At 42.3% G+C, this 13,803-nt stretch overlaps 1 protein-coding gene across 2 annotated transcripts in view; it reads left to right on the top strand.

The window, feature by feature from the left end:
* Nucleotides 1-1,661: 1,661 nt before the first annotated feature.
* The window catches only part of LOC109873839 (epidermal growth factor-like protein 7), a 29,860-nt gene continuing 17,718 nt past the window's right edge, over nt 1,662-13,803 (top strand). Inside the window, exon 1 of one of the 2 annotated variants that reach the window (XM_020465567.2) lies at nt 1,662-1,943. The gene's annotated coding sequence lies outside the window, so the exon portion shown is untranslated. Of the gene's footprint in view, nt 1,944-4,055; nt 4,368-13,803 lie in introns of those variants that run through there. The other variant, XM_031808760.1, reaches the window with a different exon arrangement.

Below are 13,803 nucleotides of genomic sequence, written 5' to 3'. Positions count from 1 at the left end.
TATCTCAGTAAAGGGTCACATCCCCCAAATCACTGGGCCTTTAAACTTACCTCAGGAATAAAAACATGGCTAACTCTAGCAAGTTTGGTCTTTCATTTAACTAATATGTTATTCTATTACTCTGGTGGTTTTGTAACATATCTGTTAACCAATGTAAAATTATTACCAGAGAAAATGTGAACCAAATGTTAACCTCTGAACAACTTTTAAATGTACCTTTGATGTAAAAAAAAAAGATTAAAAAAAGGTAAAAATAATCTATTCAGCATAGAGTAATTCAAATTCATGGGTTTTTACAGTCTTTGCAGCCAGTGAGTAGCCTATGGTCTCTACTGATTTTATACCCAGTCAGTGTGTATGACACGGTGACAGATGAAACACACACTCTCTTTCTTTTCTGGTTCATTGCAGCCACTCAATAGCTTTAGCCACATGTTGTGAGTACACATTATGAGTAATTGTTTAGAGTATTTATGTGCAGCGTGTGTGCGTGCGTCTGTCATTTTGTACACTTAGCATGACAAATGAAGACTGGATGTCAAACTGACTAATCATAACCTCAGCTTCAAAGGAAATAGATGAGAGTGCTCTATCTTTAACATGCTACTGTCACACACTTCCCATTTACCTCCAAAAAGTTCTGGACCACATCAAATGAACATTAAATACCGTGTTTCCTCTCCCTCTCAGGCACACATTTATCTGAAAAACACCTCTCAGATCCCATAACTCTCTCACACGTCCTCATCCACCCAGTTGGAGTCAAAGTCAAACATGATGAAAATCAGCAAATTCACCACGAAATCTAAAATATGATTCATAGACTACGTTATGACACGTTTAAGCCAATACAAAATAGAAAGCAGCAATGGAGAGTCCTCATGTGCTCCTGACACACCTAATAAGAATGTCAGTGAATACAGCACTCAGCTCTTACCCGGGATGAACACAATTGTTTTCACTCACTATAATTCAATGTTTATTCTTCATGTGTCGTTGTTTCCATATTTCTGTGTTATACTGTCCTCTATTTTATGTATCGCTGTGCTGATGTGACTATATGTTCCGGAGGCTTTGGGAGTGACTGTACAGTATATTTGGAGGTGTTGAGAACGACTACAATCATAACTTATGAAGACCGATCCAACTCCAAACAAAAGCACAATAAAAAAAATCCTAAATGACACCCTCAATGCTTTTGCTTTGACTCGACTTGGAGCAAAAGGTCTCATAAGAGGGCCTAAAATGTACATTTCAACGATAAACTCATTGTGATGGATTATGGTTGCATTGGGACTATTCATTGGTTGTCATTCTGCCTCTGTTGTAATGTAATAAAACATTCTGTGGGTTAAAATCTGATGGCTACAGTCCAGGGTTGGGGTCAATTCGAATTGAAGGGAGTCAATTCAGGAAGTAAACTGAAATTCAGTAATTGAAACGATGTAATATATTTTCAATGATTTATTAATTATTAAACAAAAGTTGAAGCTGTAAATTCAAATCACTTCATTGGACGCTTTTCTTGTCCCTTCAAACTGTCCGTAGGCAAAAAATGCTTGAAATGGTGATTCACATAGCGGTTTGAGCAGGATGGAGAGTGTTTGTGCAGTAGAAGGGTTTTATCAGCGCGAAACACTCACAGGAATTCCGGTTTGGGATTGTCCATCCAATTCCTGCGTTCCACAGGAAGCTCTGCATAAAAAGCAACTGAAAAACGCCCAAAGGCATTCCATTTTTCGTCAGTCGGTTCACGGGGAGCATCTAGAAATTAGCCGAAGTTTTGTTCTAATAAAAAACCGTGGGTACGAGTTTAAAATAAATTGTGTAACGATGGAAGATTATTCTAAACTGCCTGCCAAGTGGTCGGGGTTGGTTCCTATGGCAGCCTCCATTCATCGCGCGCGCAGAGACGCACAACCACATGACCTCATACTGAGGGGGTAAGGAGAGTTCATTTTTTTCGTTGATCTAAAAAAAAGCAGATTTTATGATAATTTCATTCACTTTTGAAGAAAAAATATATACATATTTTAACTTGTTTGAGTGTGATTTGAAGGGTTTAATTGAGCCATCCTTACTGCCAGCAGTAAAATGACATGCAGGCCTATTTGGATGTAGCCTGATATTAGATATACATAACCTAACCTAACCTTACCCTGGTTCAAAGATGCCACATATCTCCCATCAGGGACGGCTCTAGCCCTTTGGGGGCCCTAAGCGAGAGTTGGTTGGGGTGCCCCCACACCTCACTGCAAAACATTTCAGTGGCCCCCCTCATGATGGTGGAGGAAAGCAATTTCTGCAATTCTACACATTTTGCCATGGGGTGGAAAGAAAATGTTACAGTTTTAAAGGAGCAATATGCAGAAATTGCTCTGACATTTCCTGGTTGCTAAAATTCTAATAGTTTGCCTATTTTCCGTTTATGTGACAAAACAAGCAATGTATAGTGTAGAGAATCATTGTACCATCTAAACTGCTGTGAAATATATTTTCAACAACCAAAAATATTGTATTTTCAGCTGTTTGAAGCTGGTGTAAAAAAACGAAAGTAAAAGATGCAAAAACGAAACTTAAGAAATGGAAATGTATAAATAGTGCACATAGAACATATTTACTGCTTCTTAGACTTGCTTTCAATGAGAATGACAGATCTATAACTCACATTTCTATGTGAATTTGGTAGGGTCGCCAAAAAGTAACATATTGCAGCTTTATCTCAAGTTTTCTGCAATTCGACAAATCTTGCCATGGGGCGAAGAGAAAACTTTGCAATTTTACAATGTCCTGTGCTCTCTTTCACTTCAACTTTCATGCAATTCTACTCATTTTGCCATGGGGCAGAGAGAACATTTTAGCAGTTTAACAGCTAATTTCTTGCAATTCTACACATTTTCCCATCGGGTGGAGATAACGTGATGCAGTTTCTAAGCTAATTTCCTGCCATTCTACACATTTTGTAATGACTTATGTCATGTTGATATGATGTTGATGAGTGAGAATGACAAATACAATCAATGTGGGCCCCCTGGAAGTCAGGGCCCTTGGTATTCAGCCATTATTACTACAAGTTTAGATAGCTGGCTAGCTAGAATAGTGCTGCATTCACATGCTATAAATTATAGGAAGCTCCTAGTTCCCAGTGGGAAATTTCACTTGAACTACCAATCTAGAAATGTTTAACTGGCATGGCTAATTGAGTGACGGTCAGTGACTGACATAACAAGTGAAAAACTGCTGGTGCACAACCAAATTTCCAAATTGCACCTGGTGTATTCTACTATTCTTACTCTCACCAGTAAATTGAGCCCCCAACTGAGTTTTATGCCTAAAACCGCTTATGACTGGAACCGGCCCTGACTCCCATAGCAATGGAATCCATCAAGCCACAGCCAACTATGATAGAATTCTAAACTATCCATTCACATGAACCATATTAGACTAGGCTACTTTCTTTGCATGCATAAAAATGATATTTGTCATGTTATTGATTATCAGCTGATTGCAAAAATACATACATGCTTTTGTTAAATGCCTGTTGTAGTCAGAAACGTGATTTTCATCAGTTGTAAATATATTTCCACGCTATGAGGTTGGATACTACTACTACTAATAATACTGTGAAATGGGTGAAAATGATGATAATGCCCGTTTGGTGTAAGAGCTGTTTGACATTTCAGCCTGTTTTGGTGGGATTGAGTTTTGGCCTTCCGTGGTGACCTAACTTTGCGGTTAATTAGTTAATAGACCAATAAAAAAGGGAGTTCCAATCCTCTCTGCCAATAACACCCGATTTTCAGATCCTCCCCACTCAGACCACTCCCAGACAGTCCTACCACAATCCTTGCTTGAGAAATTGCCCTTTGCTAAGCAGCATTTTTTATTATGATTTTTTAAAACCGAAATCACACTACGGTACCTAATTGTTACCCAGAAATGATTTGATATTGAGATTTCCGTATGCTGACGTATCCCCCCCCCCCCCTGACACCCTGCTGACTCGAGCTAGAGGAGGTGCTGTTTTGGATAGGCTACCTACCCCCAAATGCGCGCTTTGACGTTAGGCTACTCATAGAGACCTAACCTGCATGTGAGCTGACTGAGTGAGATATTACTACTAGGCTATAAACACAGGACGACTCATATGGGATGCTTACTACTCAAGCGAGTGGAATATAACTTTCTGTTGAGGATTTCGTTTTATACAGAAAGGGTTTTCTGTTTTGCTGGGAATATCACATTTTGGTAAAGAGAACAGTGTGTGGCTACTTGGCTGCACATGGAACAGTTGTGGGTTTTGTGATTGGATTTGACAACATTTTACAAAAAAAGCCCAGTGGAATAAGTATTCAGAGAACTTGCTTGTGAGTTGCACGTTTTTATTTCTTTTCATTCCATTGCGCACATTCAAAACCAGTATGCATGCACTCACCTCCGTTTCGTTTTGAAATGGACATAGCCAGCATGCTACAGATTTTTCGGGGCAATAATTGAGTTGCACTGTGACTATTAATCAATATCGATAACTTTAGCTTATTGTTGTATTGAGAGGAGGATAGGATGTCATTCTCTCTCTCGCGCTGTGTGTGCGTCTGTGCCCACGTAAGTGCGTGCGTGCATGTATGCAAGAGTGAGAAAGAAAGAAAGAGCATCTCTGGCTGAGGCAAGTTTGCGGTGTGTGATCTAATGATTAAAGTATTGTAAAACACTGCCGTCTTTTGGCCACTGTACGAAATGTGTCACTTGTGCCAACTGCTTTATTACCATGATGCGTTGACTAGACCAGGGCAATGAGGGCGCATGCTCTATCCATTTACTGTGTTGGCATAGCTGGTCTTGAATTTGACTACCAGTCTCATTTGCAGCAATAACACTATTTTTATTTATCAGCTAGATCAATATTTAACTGAGCTCAGGGCACTTGATTATCCCATTCATCAGTCCAGGTGTAGCTGTTCAGTTTTGTTTGGCTTGGCCATGTCTGATTTAACTCAGAGTAGTGTGTTCTCGGCTAGGGAGAGTTTTGGTTAGATGGTGCTTTGTGTGAACTGAGATTCAACCTACATGTGTATTTTAGGGCTCCATTCAGGGAGATACACAGACGTTATCAGTCAGAGTCAAGGGCTTTGAATTGCTGTAGGATTCCGCCAGTTTCAAATCCCCACCTCATGCACTCACACACACATCCCCAGGGTTAGTGACATCAACCTCTTAAATAATCCATTCAGGAAGGTAGAGGTGTGTGCTCTTCACCCTACAACTCACTCACTTATTTTCACTGTACCTGGAAACGGCAGTAAATGTTTGTGCTGCCCTTGTCCTCCCCACTGTTCCATTACCATCCCCTCTCTCCCTTCTGAGGAGAGACCCTCAGACACAGTGGTGATAGTCTGTCTTCCCACCCACCCCACCTCCATAGCCCCTCCTTTGGCCCGACCTTGGTAACCCCTTGACAGGCACATTGTGTAAGCTGATCCTACTGTCTGGTCTGTAGCCATTAGAGAGATATCCTCCCCTCTACACAGGGCTCCATAGAGCCTCGCCCCTTTTCAGACACACACTTAGACAGATAGACAGACAGACACAGCCTTCAGGTCTCCTCTGCACTCCACTCTCAAACACTATCATCATCTGTCTGTCTGTCAGCATAGACCTCATTGCACCCTCTCTAGCTGGGTGGGGTCACCTGGGGCTGGGACACAACCAGGACGAGAGAGGTGGAAGGGGGCACTGAGATATTGGGCTATATATGGGGGAAGGGAAAATGTTTTTTAATGGGTATTCATTGCCTGGATGACTTTCCCATTTAGTTCTTTATCACCTGTGGAGTGGAGTGTCATGTTGAGTCTGTTGTACAGGTAGAGTGAACCCAGGCATTAGCTGCTTGGCTCAGTGTATTTCTAGAGGGGATTATGTTTGTAAAAAATATTGTATGGAAGTGCCAGAGTTGTGGATTCAATTAATTAATCCCCAAAATCACTCTTTGGGCTTCCAAGCAAACAACTATTTCTTCAACCAGTGTGAAATCCATTCTACCAATTTAAAGTCAGCAAAGATATACGCAGATATACAGTACCAGTCAACTTTGGACACACCTACTCACACCTACTCATTTGTCTTTATTTTTTTAAATGTTCTACATTGTAGAATAATAGTGAAAACATCAAAACTATGAAATAACCCATATGGAATCATGTAGTAACCAAAGAATATCAAAAAATATATTTGATATTTGAGATTCTTAAAAATAGCCACCCTTTGCCTTGATGACAGCTTTGTACACTCTTGGCATTCTCTCTTCCACAACTTAACTATCTTCTTATACCAACCCTACCTTGTCACAAGACAACTGATTGGCTCAAACGCATTAAGAAGGAAAGAAATTTCACAAATTACCTTTTAACAAGGCACACCTGTTAATTGAAATGCATGACTACCTCATGAAGCTGCTTGAGAGAATGCCAAGAGTGTGCAAAGCTGTCATCAAGGCAAAGGGTGGCTATTTTTAAGAATCTCAAATATATTTTGATTTGGTTAACTCTTTTTTGGTTACTACATTATTCCATATGTGTTATGTTATAGTTTTGATGTCTTCACTATTATTCTTCAATGTAGAAAATAGTAAAAATAATGAAAAACCATTGAATGAGTCGGTGTGTCCAAACTTTTGACTGGTACTGTATGTCGCCCAAAGAGGTTGTTACTGTATATGTCCTGTACTGTATTCCCTTTAGGGAGTGTGACTCAGACTATTGGAAGCAGTAACCAGTCTCAAAGCCTTACATGACCTACAATCTAATCATCAACGTTACGGCCTGCCAGCAACAAGGCAAAGCTGTGATAGCTGCACACCCTAAGGTCTTCTTTGATACTTCAGAATTTCATTGATCTACTCTAAAGATAAGACACACACACACACACACACACACACACACACACACACACACACACACACACACACACACACACACACACACACAAGCAAGCCCCTGTCTCCTAAAGTGCCCCCCTGCAGAGCAGACTGGAGTTATTGGCTATACAGGGATTGTAACATACTCTGTTTCACGGATACATGGCTGTCTTTGACCATGCAGCTAGCTGGACAGGAATAATTAACTCTCAGGGAAGAAGAAAGGCGGGGGTGTATGTTTCATGGTTAACTACTCATGGTGTGATTGTGATAACAAACAGAAACTCAAGTCCTTTTGTTCTCCCGTACTAGAATACCTCACAATCAAATTCCAACCGTATTACCTCCCAAGATAATTATCTTCGGTTATAGTCACAGCCGTGTATATTCCCCCTCAAGCCGATACCACGACTTGCCCTCAAAGAACATCACTGGACTTTATGCAAACTGGAAAACACATATATTGTAGCTGGGGATTTTAACAAAGCAAATTTGAGGAAAACGCTATCGATGTTCTACCAACACATTGGCTGTAGCCCTCGCTCTGAGAAAACAGACCACTGCTACTCAGCTTTTCGAAATGCGTACAAGGCCCTCCCCAGCCCTCTCTTTGGCAAATCTGATCACGACTCCATTTTGCTCCTCCCTTCCTATAGGCAGAAACTCAAACAGGAAGTACTCGTGCTAAGGACTATTCAACGCTGGTCTGACCAATTGGAGTCCATGCTTGAAGATGGTTTTGATCATGCGGACTGGGATATGATCTGGGTAGCCTCTGAGCATAACATCAACAAATACACGGATATGGTGACTGAGTTTATCAGGAAGTGTATAGGAGATGTTGTACCCACTGTGACTTTTAAAACCTACCATAACCAAAAACTGTGAATAAATGTCAGCATTCGCGCAAAACTGAAAGCGTGAACCACCGCATTTAAACATGTCAAGGTGACTGGGAATATGGCAGAATACAAACAGTGTAGTTATTCCCTCCGTAAGGCAATCAACCAGGCAAACCGTCAGTATAGAGACGGAGTGGAGTCGCAATTCAACGGCTCAGACACGTATGTTGCAGTGTCTACAGGCAATCACGGACTACAAAGTGAATACCTGCCACATCGCGGACAAGGACTGTGGGCTCTCCTGCTCCGTGGCCGACGTGAGTAAGATATTTAAGCGTGTTAACCCACGGCATCCCTAGCCGCGTCCTCAGAGCATGCTTCGGACCAGCTGGCCGGAGTGTTTACGGACATATTCAATCTCTCCCTGTCCCAGTCTGCTGTCCCCACTTGCTTCAAGATGTTCACCATTGTTCCTGTACCCAAGAAAGCAAAGGTAACTGAATTAAATGACTATCACCCCGTATCACTGACTTCTGTCATCATGAAGTGCTCTGAGAGGCTAGTTAAGGAACATATCACCTCTACCTTACCTGACAACCTAGACCCACTTCAATTTGCTTACCGCCCCACTAGATCCATAGACGATGCAATCGCCATTGCACTGCACACTTTCCTATCCCATTTGGACAAGAGAAATACCTATGTAAGAATGCAGTTCATTTACTATAGCTCAGCCTTCAACACCATAGTACCCTCCAAGCCTATCATTAAACTCGGGGCCCTGAGTCTGAACCCCGCCCTATGCAACTGTGTTCTGTACTTCCTGACGTGCCGCCCCCAGGTGGTGAAGGTAGGAAACAACACATCCACTTCGCTGATCCTCAACACAGGGGCCCCACAACGCTGCGTGCTCAGCCCCCTCCTGTACTCCCTGTTCACCCATGACTGCGTGGTCACGCACGCCTCCAACTCAATCATCAAGTTTGCAGACGACACAACAGTAGTAGGCCTGATTACCAACAATGACAAGACAGCCTACAGGGAGGAGGTGAAGGGGTGTGGTGCCAGGAAAATAACCTCTCACTCAATGTCGACAAAACAAAGGAGCTGATCGCCCCTATCCATAACGATGGGACCACAGTGGAGCAGGTGGAAAGTTTCAAGTTCCTCAGCGTACACGTCACTAACGATCTGAAGTAGTTCACCCACACGGACAGGACAGTGTGGTGAAGAAGGCGCTACAGCGCCTCTTCAACTTCAGGAGGCTGAAGAAATTTGGCTTGGCACCTAAAACCCTCACAAACCTTTACAGAAGCACAACTGACAGCATCATGTCGATCTGTATCTCTGCCTGGCACCGCCCGCAACCGCAGGGCTCTCCAGAGGGTGGGGGGTCTGCCCACGCATCACCAGGGGAAAACGACCTCCTCCAGGACATCTACAGCACCCGATGTCACAGGAAAGCCAAAATTATCATCAAGGACAACAACCGCCCGAGCCACTGCATGTTCACCCCACTATCATCTAGAAGGCAAGGTCAGTACAGGTGCATCAAAGCTGGGGCCGAGAGACTGACAGCTTCTATCTCAAGGCCATCAGACTGTTAAATAGCCATCACTAGGAGGCTTCCACCCGGTTACGTAACCCTGCACTGTAAAGTAAGCTGCCCTATATACATACAGTTGAAGTCGGAAGTTTACTTACACTTAGGTTGGAGTCATTAAAACAAATTTTTCAACCACTCCACAAATGTCTTATTAACAAACTATAGTTTTGGCAAGTCGGTTTAGATAACTACTTTGTGCATGACACAAGTAATTTTTCCAACAATTGTTTACAGACAGATTATTTCACTTATAATTCACTGTATCACAATTCCAGTGGGTCAGAAGATTACATACACTAAGTTGACTCTGCCTAGAAACAGCTAGGAAAATTATAGTAAATGATGTCATGGCTTTAGAAGCTTCTGATAGGCTAATTGACATCATTTCAGTCAATTGGAGGTGTACCTGTGGATGTATTTCAAGGCCTACCTTCAAACTCAGTGCCTCTTTGCTTGACATCATGGGAAAATCAAAATAAATCAGCCAAGACCTCAGGAAAATAATTGTAGACCTCCACAAGTCATGTTCATCCTTGGGAGCAATTTCCAAATGCCTGAAGGTACCATGTTCATCTGTACAAACAATAGTACGCAAGTATAAATACCATGGGACCACGCAGCCATCATACCGCTCAGGAAGGAGAGGCGTTCTGTCTCCTAGAGATGAACGTACTTTGGTGCGAAAAGTGCAATTGAATCCCAGAACAAGAGCAAAGGACCTTGTGAAGATGCTGGTGGAAACACGTACAAAAGTATCTATATCCACAGTAAAACGAGTCCTATATCGACATATATCGACAGTAAAAAGAGTCCTATATCGTCCTATATCAACAAGGCCGCTCAGCAAGGAAGAAGCCACTGCTCCAAAACCACCATAAAAAAGCCAGATTACAGTTTGCAACTGCACATGGGGACAAAGATTCTACTTTTTGGAGAAATGTCCTCTGGTCTGATGAAACAAAATTAGAACCGTTTGGCCATAATGACCATCATTATGTGTGGAGGAAAAAGGGGGAGGCTTGCAAGCCGAAGAACACCATCCCAACCGTGAAGCACGGGGGTGGCAGCATCATGTTGCTTTGCTGCAGGAGGGACTGTGCGCTTCACAAAATAGATGGCATCATGAGGATGGAAAATGATGTGGATATATTGAAGCAACATCTCAAAACATCAGTCAGGAAGTTAAAGCTTGGTCGCAGATGGGTCTTCCAAATGGACAATGACCCCAAGCATACTTCCAAAGTTGTGGCAAAATGGCTTAAGGACAACAAAGTCAAGGTATTGGAGTGGCCATCACAAATCCCTGACCTCAGTCCTATAGAAAATTTGTGGGCAGAACTGAAAAAGCGTGTGCGAGCAAGGAGGCCTAGGAACCTGACTCTGTTACACCAGCTCTGTCAGGAGGAATGGGCCAAAATTCACATAACTTATTGTGGGAAGCTTGTGGAAGGCTACCCGAAACGTTTGACCCAAGTTAAACCATTTAAAGGCAATGCTACCAAATACTAATTGAGTGTATGTAAACGTCTGACCCACTGGGAATGTGATGAAAGAAATAAAAGCTGAAATAAATCATTCTCTCTACTATTATTCTGACATTTCACATTCTTAAAATAAAGTGGTGATCCTAAGTGATCTAAGACAGAGTATTTTTACTACGATTAAATATCAGGAATTGTGAAAAACTGAGTTTAAATGTATTTGGCTAAGGTGTATGTAAACTTCTGACTTCAACTGTAAACTTTAAATCAATGGCCACTTTAATAATGGGACACTAGTCACTTTAATAATGTTTACATATTTTTGCTTTACTCATCTCATATGTATATACTGTATTCTATTATACTGCATCTAACAATTTACAACAAAACACACAATAAACACAACCCTAAAAGTAAAAGAATGGAATTAAAGAATACATAAATATTAGGATGAGCAATGTCTCCGACATTGAGCAAAAGTAGTGCACTATATAGGAAACAGGGAGCCATTTGGGATGTAAGGCTGGAAGTACCGCTAAGCCCTGAGACAACAGTCACCGTATCCGACATTGCTCATCCTAATTTATGTATTTCTTAATTCCATTCTTTTACTTTTAGGGTTGTGTTTATTGTGTGTTTTGTTGTGAATTGTTAGACATTACTGCACTGTTGGAGCTACAAACACAAGCATTTCGCTACAACCGCAATAACATCTGCTAATCATGTGTATGTGACCAATATGATTTGATTTGATACTCTGCCATAGCTGTGGCGATTTGTGAATGAACACAGGCTGAGTAATGTTTGCCTGTTGGCTCTCTGGGCGTGGAGCCAGTAGAGGATCAGAGAGACATGCACACTGTCAGCCAGGGCTTAGCGGCACTTCCAGCCTTACTCTACATCCCAAATGGCTCCCTGTTTCCTATATAGTGCACTACTTTTGCCCATGGCTCATAGGTTTGTAGTAAAAAGTGGTGCATGGTGCACTGTATAGAGAATATTTGGGACGCAGGCTACCTCATTGTTACCTGTCAGGCTAGCTGCTAGCCCAAGCCCAAGGCTAAGAGCAACCGTTCAGGGTAATATTAGTATAATGCTATAGGCTAGAAGAAAACCCAAGGCCCCTGCCTATAGGATCAACTCCAGGTTAACTGTAGTGCCATCGTACTACTCTCTTAGAGGCTAAATCAACTTTCAGAGTCAGAGTACCCCCTTCTCTTCTGAAGGTTAACCAAACTCCTGCTTTTGCTCTCCATACATCTAACGGAGTAAGGGAGCAAGGAAGAGAGTATGGGCCAGAGCTGGAGGGAGATCTATCTTCACTTTATGTTCTGAGAGACGACTCAGTGTGAGTTCAGCACTGCCTCACACAGGATGTATGTGTTTGTGTGTGTGTGCGTTGGTTCGTGCTTATGTTTGTATGTGTGTGCATGTTGTCTTGGTGAGGGTGTGGGTCAATAGACAATATAACAGAGCTATAAAAATGTACTGGGTAATGGGGGGGTTAATGCACCCATGGCACCCATGGCACCCATGATGCCACTACCCATGATGCCACCTCTCTCCCTGTGGCCCTGTGGCCCTGGCTGTGGTGTGGCGTGACTGATAAACGGTCCTCTAATTAACGGTCCTCATCATTCTGCGACCGTAGGGTTCCAGCGCCAGTCTACATAATGGGGGTTAGCAGGGAACGTTAACATTAACCCAACAGAGAGAAAGGTCAATGTTTATACACAGACACAGACAAAGACGCACGCGCACACACACACACACACACACACATACACACAACCTACCGCCTTGAGCATCCAACAAACAATCTAGCTCAGACGCAGTGCATAAAGCACAAACATGGCTCATAGTATCTTTACAGTTAGTCGTGAACTGTATTCTGAGTGGAAGAGGTATAGTAACCAAAGTGCTAAATCTGGTTACTGTACCCCATACTGCTACCTATCGTCTGAACTCCTTCACTTTTACGACCGCCACGTTTAAAAATAAACCACCAAGGAAGCACACTCAAATCTATTTTAACCAAAGTTATACGTCAATAACTGGGTTGATTACGTTAAGCTTTTCAAGATGAGGGGCTCTGTCGTTCATACAAATAGCTGCGGTAGGGAGACGAGAGTCACGTAACAAACAGAAGAGAACATACATAGCTACATGTTATGAATACAGTGAAAATATGACCTGTTGTGAGTGTAGTGAATGTTGAACGAGTCATTTGAAGTCAAGTGGAATGAATTTCAGTGCTGGTATGTTAATCACTGCCACATTTTTTTATAGTACAGTGGAGAGAGTCTTACTGTTCCTCTGAGTCTCTGACTTTACCTCTCTCGCTTTCTCTCTCTCTTTCTTTCTCTGCGTGTGCGTGCACATTACAACGTTATAATGTAGTAACAGAGCCATACCCTTCACTGCAGATTTAAACTTTGCACAGTATTACAACAGTATGTGTATCAGCTGTTTTAACGTAAAGTTTTAAATTGTCCCCGTTCTGTCCACGTTACACTGTCACCCCAGAACTTTATTTGAGGTGCAAAGTCAAGCAGTAAGTCTGTAACTTCTCAACGTGCTCAACCCTACCTGCCCTTTAAAGCTAATTGTTTATGACTAAGCTGTGTAGGAGAATTGAAATCTGGACTTTGAGACTGTTTAATGTCCTCTATCCGGATGTTTGACTGCAGCATTTCATCTAATGGTCTCTAATGCTTTCTAACTCAGGGTAGCTCGGGGTAAAGCTCTTGAGATTTGGAGGAGTGAGAGGGGAGGAGGAGGAGGGTGGCTTTAGTGTTCTCGCTGACACGAGACTGCTAAACAGCATGACAGCGTTCATTGGTCACAGTGAGTCTATCTCAAGTGGCCCATATGCTGCTATAGAGGTACAGTATGTTTGCTTGGAATGGTGTGGGAACTGATATTAGGAGTGTTTTTAGGAGATGGATTGCCATGAATTTC

This window comes from Oncorhynchus kisutch, linkage group LG29 (genome assembly GCF_002021735.2).
Source record: "Oncorhynchus kisutch isolate 150728-3 linkage group LG29, Okis_V2, whole genome shotgun sequence".
NCBI classification, from domain to species: domain Eukaryota; kingdom Metazoa; phylum Chordata; class Actinopteri; order Salmoniformes; family Salmonidae; genus Oncorhynchus; species Oncorhynchus kisutch.
Note: the sequence above shows the minus strand (reverse complement) of the source record. Positions and strands in the feature narration are given on the sequence as shown.